The sequence below is a fragment of the Chelonoidis abingdonii genome, chromosome 6 (assembly GCF_003597395.2).
Source record: "Chelonoidis abingdonii isolate Lonesome George chromosome 6, CheloAbing_2.0, whole genome shotgun sequence".
NCBI lineage: Eukaryota > Metazoa > Chordata > Testudines > Testudinidae > Chelonoidis > Chelonoidis abingdonii.
Window position 1 is genome coordinate 109,537,254 of NC_133774.1, and position 2,516 is coordinate 109,539,769.

A 2,516-nucleotide genomic window follows, 5' to 3' on the forward strand; every position below is an offset into this window, starting at 1 on the left:
TAGGAGGGATGGACGGGCCAAAGAATTTTGAACAATAAACTTCAAAAGTAGCAGTTGCACCATCTAACCACATGTATTTAACTGTTTTGCTAACAACCTAGATTAAACACTTAAAATGATTTTTTAAATGAGAATTTCACTTTTCACAATTTGTGTGGCTTGTTTACAAACAGTAAGTCAGCACACACACCTTGGAGCATCTCCTGGAGCTGGAGCGATAAATCAAACAAATGCATTTTGTGCCTGTTTCTGTTTACAAATTGTCCATGATTTTCTTCATTATTTCAAAGTTATTTGCTCTTCAAAGTAATTTGCCAAATAATTTCTGAAACAAATTCTTGGTCTGTGGCTTGGTCGTAAATATTCCATATCTGAAATTCAAACTGAGCTATTTTGATTAGATGTCTAGGACATATGATACACTTCTGCTCTTTGACTGGATGGCCATAATTTAGATTGGGACGTCTGGTGCAAATATTTGCATCTACAAAACTAGCTTTAGCTTTTTATTAATAGTCTACAACATTGACTTAAAATTGGCTGCTTGTGTGATCATTCCTGAATCTTTGTGAAAAGCAAAAATGGAAGAGAAGGGAACACAGTGAATATCTCTGACTAAAAATTCAGATTTCAATTTCACTGACTGTTTTTGAAGCATTCAACTTGCTCTTGTAGGTTAGCCATTTTAACAGTTGTAAAAATAAGGTTAAGTACTTTGCAGGCCTTTTGCAGAATCACCACAGGGTAGGAGTTCGTACTATCTCAGGGGTCTAGTCATTGGCCATTTCTTCATAGTGGTAGAAGATTCTTCGTAGAGTATAGGTGTCACCCTCACCCCTATCACTCATGTCTCTTCCTGGGTCTTGGGCTTCTCTCTTGTATTCACCACCTGCAGCCGTTTGAGGTAAATTTTAATGAGAGAGAACACCTCGGCATGCCCCCTCTGACTGAGAAAATGGGGAGATGGAGGTCATGCTCCACAACTCTTAACCTTTTTTAGGCTTCTCATCTCTTTTGTAGATTTCTGCATAGATTCACACAGTGCAACAGCAGTTGTCTTGAAAACAAGATGTATTACAAAGAGAGAGTAGTCGTAAAAACAAAATAAATGGTTTATGTAACATATCTTAACTATTTCCCAAAGCCCAGTGAAGCAGGCTTCCCTTTTCTTAGGAATAGAGAAAGGAAAATCTCATATCTCTAGAAATGAAGTCCCCAATCTGACCCTTCCCTGGGTAGTCTGACAACTTTTTTGCCGTCCACAGAAGTATCCCTCTCGTGATCTGCTTATTTGTAACAAGTCCCATTGAGACCAATGAAACATGGCAGCAATTTTGCATGGAATTCTCTGCTGAAGAACATTATTCTTTAGTCCTTTCAAGTTCATCTTTGAAGAAGAAACTTTCAGCTATGAAGAATAACTGCAAAAAATTACCATTCATCCTAATTTTTTTTAAGTGTTGTACTAAACAAGCATTCTGAATTCAAGACATTCAGAGTTGAAGTTAAAAGAAATCCAAACACAGTAAGACTTGGAAATGCACAGCAAGCAACTGGAGTGATAAGAGAAACAACGCAGGGGGAAAAAAATCTAATCTGTCTTTAAAAATCAGTTTAATCTAATCTGGGACCAAAAGCACTCTCTTTTAAATGGAAGCTTAACTCTAAATTTCCAGCATGTGTACAGCTTGTTTTGGGGATAATTTACAACATCCCTGTAATGTTTTTGCCCTTAGATTGAGAACAAATCAATAATTTAACTCCAATTTAAGGTAGTTTTTAATCTGGGAATGTACTGAGTTTTAAACTCTCATCTCTCAGTTACTGAGAGTGATGTCTGCAGCCTTTTGAAAGACTTGAGAAATCTGGATGGGTTGTAGGACATGAAATTCTTTATAAAGTATGTGGTATGTATATAAAAATGTTAAGTTGTTTACAAAGAAGGAAAGGAAAGAGGGGAAAACAATGCAGAAAACTCTACAATCAAAACAACATTTCATGGTAAAGAATGACTCTGTACTCCAGGGAATACATGTCAGTGCTACTAAGAATAAGTTCTGATTAACTGGGGAATCTAGAGTACTCCATGTTATAGAGAAATTTTATCAATACAGAGAAGAGAAAATAACTAGTTGTGAAAGCTGTCCAGCTGCAATTTTTTTACTGTCTTCCTGGCTGCACACAGAAGGGATTTGGTAGGGAGAAATATTGTTGCCAACCCTCCAGGATTGCCCTGGAGTCTCCAGGAATTAAAGATAAATCTTTAATTAAAGATTATGTCATGTGATGAAGCCTCCAGGAATACAGCCATCCAAAACTGGCAACCCTAGGGTGAAATAGGGAGGGAGGGATGGACAACTGTTAAACATTCATGTGAGGCACTGTCTCTTTAAGTCCAGAGGCCAGGTTACCTGTTACAAGAGTTTTGGAGCAGATCACGACCCAGAGAATGGCAGAGGCAGGTGATGTGAGAGTGGAAGTGGTCCTGGGGTAATAGTATCTGGGAAAACGCAGGT